The 11,835-nt window shown below is 39.3% G+C and overlaps 1 non-coding gene across 1 annotated transcript; it reads right to left on the reverse strand.

Moving 5' to 3' along the window:
• Positions 1-602: 602 nt before the first annotated feature.
• LOC142462022 (small nucleolar RNA SNORA42/SNORA80 family) lies at positions 603-739 on the reverse strand. The gene has a single exon (XR_012787172.1). It is a non-coding gene; the product is annotated as a small nucleolar RNA SNORA42/SNORA80 family (small nucleolar RNA).
• Positions 740-11,835: the final 11,096 nt, after the last annotated feature.

Here is an 11,835-nt window from a genome sequence, read left to right on the forward strand (position 1 = left end):
AGCGCCCCATGCCCCCGCTATAATGGGATTTTTTCATATGCGTTTTGACCGTGCCCCATCACAGAGCTAATCGAGAAGTCCTAGCTGTTATTCCTCAGTGTCCTCTTCTGAGCAATGGTAAACACAACAGTGTCTCACAGGACTTCTGGGAGTTTTCGAAGAGAGATGCAAGTAATGTCTGTCTCATGGTCAATAAAGGCTATTGGTAGAATTGGAAATCAATGCTATCTATATTTCAGCACTAATAATGCTCTTTATTGCCATCAAGGCCTTGATTCAAGACTTCAATCTGACTCACAATGTGCCATAATCAATTTAGATAGATAAGCTTGAAATAAATGATTAATAAGATTACTAGAATTTTAACAATAAAATGTCCACTTTAGTTGCTATTGTTACTATGATTCTTGCCAAATTAATATTTTAAACACTGATGTCTGACTTGATACTGAGATATAACAATGAGTTTGGCTCATAGAACTTTTCCAAGTCATCCTAGATAATTGATTTCCTTTTCGATGAAAGTTGCATAATTTTCACTTTCCACCAACTTGTAATTGTAAAAAAGGCCTGAGGATATTTGGTTTTGTTTTTATTTTTCCTACTGTGAGACCCGCTTCAGTGCCCGAAGTCCATGGACAGGGCCAGACAATGGCTCAGGGCTACAGTTTGCTCTGCTATGGGACACTATGAGAGGCCCATAGGGACAAGCCTGCCATACATAGACCCAGACCCATGCATAAGCCTGAGCATATTTGTATGAAGTAGTATGGTACAAATAATTGCTTCAATCCGAGTGTATGCTCTTTGCCCTCAGTTTCTGAGGAGTAACTTGTGAAATTTTGGAACTTCATTTGTCATAAGGACGTGTCCCTATTATCCATGAAGATCAGCTCCAGACCACATCTGAGTGTCTGTGCGAATTAAAATCGATCACATCATTATTGTGTTGTTTTCCATACACACAGATCTTTGATCTTCATCAGTAAAGGCTTGATGTTCTCTGTGCTTTTACTTTTGGGTACTTTTCTTTTTGGTGCAGTGACTGTATCGTCTTTCCAGTTTCTTTTGGGCTTCCTGCATTATTTAATGCTTTGCTCATAGACGTCATTAACAGGACAACTTGTCTCAGATTTCTTTCTTCAGTTCTTTCAGTTTGATATATACCACACACGGTCTTCCCTTTTGGTATTCTAACTCCATGTCATATATATAATTTCATATTTTCAAATTAAAATTTGAAATCATCTTTTCAATGATTTATTTCAGCGTTTTTTCCATTTGTCTTATCACTACATACAAAAGCAAATTTAAGAATCTGTGCTGATGTCCATTTTGGTCTTTTCCTTCCAATTTTTTCATGACTTTGCTTCTTTGACATCATCTCACAAACCTCAGAAATATGGTGCTATTAGGACACAAGTATCTGTAGATGTGATAATTAAGATGTAGACATATAGGCTTAGTCGCAAATTCAATGAATTAAGTTCCTGTAAAGAGGCTCCTAGAGGTGAGAATGGAGAAATTTCACCTGACTTACTTTGAATACGTTGTCTGGAGAGACCAGTCCCTGGCAACTGCGTAAAGTGTCCCGCTTTATACAATGGAGGGGCAATGAAACAAGAAAGAGCCTTGAAGATGGATTGATACAGTGACTGCAACAGCAGTGACTCCAACCTAACAACTGTGAAGGTGGGGCAGCACTGGGTCAGCACCAACGTGTCAGCACCTAACAACAACAACATGAGACGATTGAAGCACATAACACATAGTAGGGCATTCATAAGAGGGAAATGGGCTAGGAATACATAGAGGTAAACATTGGAAGGAAGGAGGCAGATAAACTAAGGGACGCCAAGCCTGAACCACAAGGTCACCAGTTCAAAACCACCACAGGAGCAAGGCTTTCTACTTCTGCAATGGGTCACAGTCTTGGAAGCATACCGAGGAAGTTCTACCCTGTCACAATGAACTAGGATCAAACTGATGGCCATAAGTTAAGAAGGGCTCGAAGCTGAAAGAGGGGAGGGAGGATTCTCTCTTGGGGTCTTAAGAAAGAGCAGGGCCTTACCAACATCTTCATTTCAGGCTTCTGCTCTCTAGGACTGTGAGAGGATAGACTTATGCTGCGTCAAGGACCTGCTATCGAGTTCTAAGTCACGTGAAACCCTGTGGCACAGTACTCAAGTACTCAGCAGCCAACTGAAAAGTTGAGATCTGAACCCAATTTCTCTGCAGGAGAAAGCTGTAGAAGTCTATTTCCCTAAAGAGTAGAGCCTGTGAAAGTGCATTAACAGTGGTGGCGGATACGCCTAGCTGACCTCCTCTGATGTCCCTATGGCCCAAATAGACTCGTACATGTTTCCAGCTCCATTCTTCTTTACGTACCCTGTCCCCACCCAACCGTTCCTCCCATGGCATTCTCCTTCTCTCCGGGGTTTGGTCATCCATTGAATAGCCCACACAGAACTCACAGACAATACTCACAATTGTGGGATTTATTAGGGAATACAATTAGGGATTGAATAGGTTAACACAAGTCAGGATCCATAGACAGTAAAGATGCAGTCATCGGTCCAAGTCTTCTTAGTCAGCAGCCAAGTCTCTAGTCTACTGGATACTCAGTCTCTCAGCCATATGTGCTTTTGGCCTCATTGTCTCATCGTCTGAGTATCGCTTCTCTTTCTCTGTCCCATAGTGTCTGTGCCACAGATCTAGGCCTGTGCTATTGCAGCAGCGGTCTAGAGCATGATCTTCGGAAGGTCTTGGATTTCCTCTCCCTCCCGCTGCTTCACAGATGGATCATTATGGCCAGGGGATGCCAATGCAAACAGCCTCTATTCATGGGAAAACCAAATGCACTGTGATTGCGTCAACGTGCTGACTCATAGTGACCCCTGGTGTATTTCCAAAACTATGACTATTCACAGGAGTAGAAAGTCCAGTCTTTCTCCTCAGGAGCTGCAGGGGGTTCGAGCTGCCACCATGCAAATTGCAGCCCCGTGTGTCATCACTGCACCACCATCTCTGTCGTCTCGCCCAATCATTTGGTGGTCAATACAGACTGAGGAAGGAAAATCATTTTTAGATTTTCACTCCACTCAGAAAACTATTTTTGTCCCCTTTACATTGATCTGAAATCCAACTCAAAATCCCTCACAACTGGGCCAGTTGGTATCATGATGACACGGTAAGACAAGGTTGACGTTGTCCAAGATTTTGTCTTACTTGGATCCACAATCAATGCTCATGGAAGTAGCAATGAAGCAACTAGAGATTCTTTGAGGTGGGTAAATTTGCTGCACAAGACCTCTTTAGAATATGGAAAATCAAAGATAATACTTTGGAGAAGAAGGTACACCCAACTCAAGCCACTGGATGTCAGTGAACTTGTTTGTTTTGGATTCATATTACGCGTGAAAGTCGGATCTTTAAGTAAAGAAGACAAAAGAAGAATGGATACATGTGAATTGTGCTGGTGTGTTGCTGGCAAATAATGCGAAAGTATGATGGACTGTCAAAAGGGAATATAAGTCTATTCTGGAAGAAGTACAGCCAGAGTGCAAGGTTGGCACGGTTGGCAAGACTTCATCTTACACACTTGGGCCTTTTGTCAGGAGAGACCCATCCCTGGAGAAGGACAATATGGTAAAATCGAGGGGCAGTGAAAATGATGAAGGCCCTTACCAAAATGGATCAACACAGTGGCTACATAGGAACAAGTCTGTGGATGGTACGGGACCAGGCAATATTTTGTTCTGTGTGCACAGGGCTGCCACCAACTCAGTGGCACCTAACAATGAAAACCAAAGACACCTTATATGGCCATTCTGAAGGGACCCTGGTGGAGAAGTGGTTTAGGTTTGGGCTGCTAACTATAAGGTCAGCAGCTGGGAACCACCAACCAATCCATAGGACTTGAATGAAGATAACAATAATTTATAAACTATCAAGGGTTTGTAAGGGAGGGAGGGAGTGTGGGGGAAGGAGGGGAAAAATGAGGAGCTGATACCAAGGACTCAAACAGAAAGAAAATGTTTTGAGAATGATGAGGGCACCAAATGTACAAATGTGCTTGATACAATGGATGGATGTGTGGATTGTGATAAAAGTTGCAGGAGCCGCCAATAAAATGATAAAAAACAAAAATGTAATTCTATTAAAACTAAAAAAAAAAAAAAAAACCTCACAGGGACAGGTCCTCTCTGAATTGGAATTAACTCAGGTGTGGTGAGCCTGCTGCTTGGATTGAGGGTCCCTAAGAATTGGAATCAAAGTATAGTTTATGGGACTAACTGAGTAGTTAAATAATAGTTGTCATTTTCTGAAACTAAACCATGGCAATATGTGGTTAAGCACTGAGGTGCAAATGGAAAGCGTAGCTGTTAAAACCTACTCACCACCCCACAGGGGAGAGATGGGGCAGTCTGCTTGCTTCTTTAAACACGTAAAACCTAGGAAACCCAATGGAACATCTCAATTTGGTTCTATAAGATTGCTAAGGGAAAGAATCAATTTGATAGCAATGAGATTTCTACTTGCTTAAAATATTTTTTGCACCTGATATCAAGTAGATGTGAGAAATTATGATTATCCCTACTAATGGGATATGTGTTCAATTTGCCAGGACTTGTTAAAAAATGATGCTACATTTCAAGACTTTGAGATATGTTCAGATTTTGGATACCTGAAATTAGAGGCAAACTAGCTATTTTTGAATAGTTGTCAACCATCTATACCTTTAAATATCTAATTTTCCAAATAAAAACACGATCACTGAAGTTTAGAAAATTTCCCCTTAACATGAATAAAGTTGGAATTGTAGTTGTCTTCTGAATGTATGTATAATTGGTTTTAATATATATTATATCCATAGCATGAATTCAAATGTTTTACAATAAATCAGGTAAATAAATATATTTTAACTTTTCCTTCAATAAATATTACTACTGAGATTTAACTAGAATTATGGAGCCCTGGGGGTGTAGTGGTTATGTCTTGGGTTGCCATCTGTATGGCAGGTCAACACCACCAGCAGCACCACAGGGGAAAGTCTGGGCTCTCTACTCAGTAAACAGTTAAACAATCTTGGAAACCCACATGGGTGTCATTAAGAGTCGGCATTGACCCGATGGTAGTGAAAGAAAAAAAAAAGTGAGGGGGGGGGGATAAATCATTGTCCTTGTCCTGAGAAAGTTTAACCTTAAGAACTATGGCTTATGGACCAAATATGACCTGCTGCCTGTTTTGTAAACCACATATTTTAAGACAGAGTAACAGTCACTGGTGCTCGTATCATCTGTGGCTGCTTTCGTGACGCAATGGCAGATGGGAATGGCTTCGGAGATGCTCAGATCCATGAAAACCGGAACTATTTACCGTATGACCCTTTATAGAAAAAGAATGTGTCTTCAGAGATAGAGAGTAAACAATCAATCCGGTCAGAGATATTAATAAATGCATGCAACAAATAAATACACAACAATAAAACCACCCAGTGGTGTGGAAAGGCTGCTGAACAAGAAGACTTCATTGATAACTTTAGCAAAGAAGAATGGGTTAAGAGTGCTCGGGTGTTGGCAAGGGTAATTCAGTTGCTTTATAACAAATATGCAAGCAAACAATGTAAACTAATTACAAAGCTAATTATCATATTGCTAATCACTTCTGTAACTAAATCATAACTATTGTGCAATTATATTACAGAAGATTTTCACCAGCTTAAAAAAATAAAACAAGGATGTTACTTAAATTATGACCCAAAGTTTTGAGCGACTTTTTTCTCCCCCTGCAAAAACAAATGACCTCAAATACTGTTTTGCTGAGATTTTATAGAAAAGCTGGGTGAAAAATTAGCGTAATTGTGTGGAAAAATTGGACAAAAACCACACATTTATCTCAGTGACCAGCAATTTTCAAAATTATTTTGCATGTTATAATTTGGTAATTTCTGGATCAAAAAAAGAAAATGAAATTCCTGGGGTGGGAGGGATGTAGTACTTTATGCTTGAGGGGACTTGTGGTTTAATGGCCAAAGTACATCTTACCTATTAGTACATCTCAGTATTTTTAATGTGTCATTAAAAAGAATAAGGAACAAGAGTGGGTGGTGATAAGCAAACCTTCCATTGTTCTCTCTCTTTTCATTCACATCTGCTGTCTCCATTTTATCTGCCCTTTGGTTATTAGTTAACTAGTCTGGGTTTATTTCCAACAGGAAACAAAGAGGAAAATGGTTGTGAGACAAGAACGGGGCCTTGTCTTCAGCTTGGCTGCTTTACCTTCTTGTAGCGATGCAGGAGAGACGGGGCTCTGCTGGAAAGACTCCCCAGAGGCAACCCTAGAAACCATGTGGCTTTAGGTTTCCATCCTCGTTTCAAATGAATAAATTAGACTAACTCACAAGCTTTAATCTAGACGGTGGTGTTGGGGAACACGCACTGGATATTTTGTTTTAATTTCTACAATGCCTGATGGAAAGGGGTTCTTGTATTTCTTTTATATTTGTTGAAGAACACTGAGGACCTTAATGCACCATATTGACAGAGTAATAAAAATAGCAAATTGCATTTCAGGCCTGGTGCCAGCATCATTAAACTCCCAGTCCCACTCCAACCCCAAACAATATCCGGGACAAAACAAAAGCTGCATCTCTCCGTCAGCTCCGCTCAGATCCCCGTGAAACCCAGTCCGTGGTCTGCGCCGGGAGTTCCTCTGACTTCATCTCTCCTTCAGCTCCGCTCAGATCCCCGTGGAACCCCAGTCCGTGGTCTGTGCCGGGAGTTCCTCTGACACTGAACACCGTTTCCAGCACATTTTGACTTTAGTCATAGAAACAGTCGGGCTTTTCTCTCCCCTAGCTTTGTTATCTAAAAACTTCCTTAATAACAGCACCTGTTCTAGGAGTTGACTGCTGAAATGCTTGCCATTGCAAAACAACTGAATGCCCCTCTCCCCTCCCCTGCCACCCTGTTCTTTAGATTAAATTGCACGTGAAGAATTTAAATGTGCCAGAATGAATACCCCTTTTAGTTGAATCAGTGACACCCCACCTCCAAAAACAAAGCAAAAAAAACCCACCTGTGTTCCACATTTTTAATACTGCACTTGTCCAAGGCAAAGTAAGCAATAGAAAGGGTTGTTTGACCCACTCTATCAAAATATAACTCTAAGTTATAAGAATAAATTAAGAACTAGATGTACACAGTGGGACCCTCCAGTTGACATCAATATATCCAAAGATAACATTTTATGACTGTAGTTTTGTACTGTTAAAACCTTTATGACACATGGCATAACATTTTTAATAAAATAAAATGTTGAAAGTAAAATGTGTTACATCAGCATCCTGTTAGAAATGTGGAAACACGAATGCGTTGTTTTATAAGAGTTTCTTACAGGTGGTAAACATTCTAATTCTTAAAACCCAAATCAATTTTAAATAAAATATGTAAGTATCTGTGGAGATATTTATGGAAGAGCAAATCAGAAGAATCATGCCATTTATATATACTCGGGACAAAAATTTTATCTGTTTCCTTTTTTGGAAATTCTTTGTGGTTCAGTGTATCTGTTCAACATCACACCACGCCATTTTCAATCGCTTTATACAATATCTCAGGAAATGGTCCAGCAGGTTTGTAGTAACTAAAATGAGATTCATCTCCAATATCGATTCACTTATCCGAGGACATCATTCCCATCTTGAGAGTCCTTAGATGCTTTGAAATCCTCATTTTTGTTCAGTTGACTGTGAACTTAGATGCTTGTACTTTCAAAATTGCTGTAAGTGGTCAAACTTTCACTAAATTTCTTTATGAACAATTTAAACCAACCTATCTTTAAGTGCCTAAAGATACTTTAAACTCATCATTTTCAGTTAGTATGACCCTGTCTGATTAAAGAAATTAATTGTGATTTAGGTAAAACATTGAAAATGTTGAATGTCGAGTCTTCCATAAAGTCTGATGGATGTAATATAAAGCAGAACTCAAAGTCAACATGGCGCAACTATTGTCTGGTCTCAGCTGACAAACCGTTCTTTTATGCAATTTATAGGCCATAAATTAGCTTGTCTTTGCCCCCAAAATTAATCAAAAATAGGATCATGTTATGTTATTAAAAGTTGGCACAGATAGGAACTGGAAACAGGGAATCCAGGTCAGATGATCCCTGCAGGACCAGTAATGAGAGTGGTGACACCGGGAGGGTGGAGGTAGGTTGGGGTAGAAAGGGGGAACCGATTACAGGGATCTACATATAACCTCCTTCCTGGGGGATGGATGACAGAAAAGTGTGTGAAGGGAGACGGCAGACAGTGGAAGACATGAAAAAAAAAATTTATAAATTATCAGGGGTTTATAAGGCAGGGGGGAGTGGGGAGGGAGGGGGAAAATGAGGAGCTGATGGCAGGGGCTTAAGTGGAGAGCAAATGTTTTGAGACTGATGAGGGTAATGTACAAATGTGCTTTATACAATTTGTATATGTATGGATTTTGATAAGAGTTGCATGAGCCCCCAATAAAATGATTTTTTTTAAGTTGGAAGATCATTGTAAAAAATTACAGTAAATTATGAGAAGACATGGAAAATTTCCATAATAAAGTTGATCTTTCGCTAAAGATGAATAAAAATGCAAAATGAAAAGAAATAATCTCAAGATAAATTAAACCACAATTTGAAGATCCTGATGAGAGTCCTATGAATTAGGTGTGAAATAACTATGGGAATAAATAAAAGCCGCTGTTGATTTGGTCTAGATTGGTCAACTTGACTCAGGGTCAAGGGCGTCTGAAAAGCTGGCAGTAGGGAACCACCTTTTTTTCATAAACTCCAGTAAAGGAGAAGAAATCACCTAGAACAAAGGATGCCATATATATCACTAACATATTTTGATGAAGAAACTGATATGGATTGAGCTAGGCCCCTCAAATACATATACATACACGCAGAGACAGGCGTCAGAAAGTTATTGGGAGAAAATGAAATTTGAAGCCGTGTGTGTGTGTGTGTGTGTGTGTGTGTATTCTTGTAGCACTGTGGCCATAGTTGGAGTTGTTATAAATATTTGATGGAACTAAAATTCTGGTGTAACAAATGTGTACCTTTGATCACCGTGGCTCACCACCAGTTTGAAACCTCACAGGAGAAAATATCTCACAGTTATCTGTAGAATTCACTGATAGGAAGAAGAAAACTGTATTTACGAGAAAAAGAAAAAACGATGTCAAATCATAGCTTGGACTCACAAAGAACGAAATCACAATTATTTCCCTAGCTCCATATGAGGGAATAGGAACAGATAGAGACACTCACGGAGCAGTTAGTTCAAATCACAGAATTCCTTTATTCATCAAATTAGTTGGGCTCACCTGGGTAGTGCTTCTGTTCAGTTTGGGGTTGGGATTTAGTCACATGGGGTACAGATTGGAATGCAAGAAGATGGCTCTCTCACAGTCAGTCACTGGTGCTGGCTGAGGGTTGTGAGCTCAGCTAGTTCTTCACACCAGAGTGCTTCAGACCTTCTCTCTGGACCTCAGTGTGCTTGATTATTTTTCTTAAGATATAGTGAATAGGGTCCAAGAGAATCCATGCAGAAGTGGAAGCTGCATTCTGTGAAGGTCCAGTCTGTGACGTCATGTGTGTTTCTTCCTCGGTATCCCTCTATGTCAAAGGCATCTCAGAGCCAACTCACATATACAAGGAAGGTGAAAGACAGCATACTTTTGTGGAAGGAGAGGCAAAGAATTTTCAGCCATCAGGACGTTTGGTCCATTTAATGTGCAATGCCTTTTTTTTTCCCAGCACATACTTATATTGATTGTCCATTGTTTTAAGTACTTCTCTCAATAATGAGGATACTGATTAAAACAGATGAACCTGGAGTTATTTAATGTATAGCAATCCATAGCCTTTCTTCTCTCTCTCTAGAACTTTTATTATAAATCTTACATCCTAGGAAACCTGATAAAGGCATTAAACGCATGAGAAGGAATTGCCAAATGTATGGTGTTTAATGAGTAACTTTAAAAGATGAATCCGTGGTAACTATTAAAATGCAATATATCTATTAGCTATTGCTTCAATTATGAACCAAGTATCACTTACTTATTGCTACAATACTGAAGATCAAACCATTCAAAAACTTGGTGATATAAAAGCACGAATCTTGCTATGCATCTGGGAATCAGCTTGAAGGCAGTTGATATACTAGGTTGGATTTGGCTCAAAACTGGGCTCTATGCTGGGCTCTAAACTGAAGGTTGAGTGCAGGTGTTTTGTATTTGTCTCTCATACTCCTTAGACATATAGTATTTACATATTTTAGATCAACTTGAAGATATGTACAAGTAAGCGTGTACAGGTGATATTCAACTTGTCAATGAGATCACAGCCTGATGAAGCCTCCTTATGGACATGGCCTTCTCATACTATGGACCCTGGGACCTCACCTTCTCTATGCCTTCACCTTCCTGTGGGCTGACCCAGATTGCAGCCGGAGCCACCGCCATTGGACCCACACAGATTTGCAACCACTGACCTGGGATCTTCCTGCATTCTGCATCAGTGCATGTGGTTGTATGAATCTGAAGAGGGCCTTATGGACTCGTATCAGACTTATGGATTGGAGTTGGACTGAACTGAGATGTTTCCTCAATATCTAATTACTTCTTGATATAAAGTTCTTTCTTATACATATGAGTGTCACTGGATTTGTTCTCTAGTCCACCTGGCCTAACACAGACCAACACACTACCCAAAACAGATTCTCATGGAAGCAGCAGAAGAGCAAGAGTATCAGAAGAAATGCTCCAGCAGATTCCAAACCTTTGTTTGCATATGTTTAATAATCTATCATATCCCTAGCGAAAGCCACGCAGATGCTCAAGAACAACATCAATGGTCAATAAACTACACTCCACTTTTTTTGGAGGCATACTTCATTTTATTGTATTTCACAGATATTTCATATTTCTACACATTGAAAATTGTGGCAACATCGCATGGAGCAAATATCCTGGCAACTTTTTCTAACAGCCTGTAACTCACTCCATGCATCTTTTTTTTTCTTCCCTTTTTTACATTTTATCAGGGGCTCATACAACTCTTATCACAATCCGTACATACACATACATCAATTGTATAAAGCACATCCATACATTCCCTGCCCCAATCATTCTACACTCCACTTTTTAAGAAGGAAACTCAAGTCATGTGGCAAAGGGAAGAGTAAAGAATTGAAAATACTAATGCAACCTACCAGAGAGAAAAATAATTTCTTAATCATAGATCGTCAATTAGTCTATTTCCTCAATAGTTATAGTAGACAAAACTGATTAAACTCCACTTCCTTTAAGTTTGTGTCTATGATCATGTCCATTAGAAATATTTTATTTGGTTATTAGAATCATTAATACCAACACTATTTTCCTGATTTTGTAATTAATTACATAAAATCACCTTTTAATTTATTTTAGAGACATAACTAAATGGTACTCAGTAAGTTGGAATAAAGATATCACTTCTTATAAGTTCATTATAAAACAAAAAGCATAAATTAGATGAGGATAAATAAAATGGTTTAAAAGAAATATTTCTATAATTCCTTAGAGTCAGTTTATATTTGTATAGCCCTGTATGCTTCTGTATTTTTTATAGTGAGACACAGGCTATTTTAGTATAACTTAACCCCAAAACTAAACTCACTGCCATCAAATCAATTCGAACTCAGTGCGACCCTATGAGTTGAAAAAGGACCCTATTCTTTAATCTCACGGCTACCTTGATTCAACTCATAGTGATTCTCTTGAACAGGCAGGTCCTTTGGGATTTCTG

The sequence above is a fragment of the Tenrec ecaudatus genome, chromosome 11, assembly GCF_050624435.1.
Source record: "Tenrec ecaudatus isolate mTenEca1 chromosome 11, mTenEca1.hap1, whole genome shotgun sequence".
Taxonomy (NCBI): Eukaryota; Metazoa; Chordata; class Mammalia; order Afrosoricida; family Tenrecidae; genus Tenrec; species Tenrec ecaudatus.